The sequence below is a fragment of the Rhagoletis pomonella genome, unplaced genomic scaffold (assembly GCF_013731165.1).
Source record: "Rhagoletis pomonella isolate Grant_MI unplaced genomic scaffold, Rhpom_1.0 Rhpom_scaffold_00006, whole genome shotgun sequence".
NCBI classification, from domain to species: Eukaryota; Metazoa; Arthropoda; class Insecta; order Diptera; family Tephritidae; genus Rhagoletis; species Rhagoletis pomonella.
Window position 1 is genome coordinate 14,375,490 of NW_023458560.1, and position 461 is coordinate 14,375,950.

Sequence of the window (461 nt, forward strand, 5' to 3'; positions counted from 1 at the left end):
CTCCTCAGAGGTGAAAACCATATGGTAGTAGGGGACTTTAATGCGCACCACGATCTTTGGCACTCAAGCCTGTCAAACGATCGTAGTCATCTCGATCGATAAACCAACCGAATTTGCGTCCGCGGAACACCGGACCTATATCAACTTTTCGAAAGCTGATTGGAAAGGCTTCGCGGAATTTACTGAGAGCACCTTCGCTGCGCTTCTCACACCAACCGACGTCCACCACTGCTACTGCAGCTCGCTTCGTACCGGCAGGATGTATCACAGACCCTCGTCCAAACTTTCCTGTTGAAGCGGCTGTCCTAGCCGATGAGCGTGACAATTTTCGTCAGGATCCCGGAAATCCCCGAATCAGGGATCTCAATGCAGAGATTCGGCAGCTTGTGAACGTACATAAGCGGAAAAAGTGGGAAGAGCATCTGAAGACTTGCAACTTCGCTTCTGGTGTGAGTAAGCTT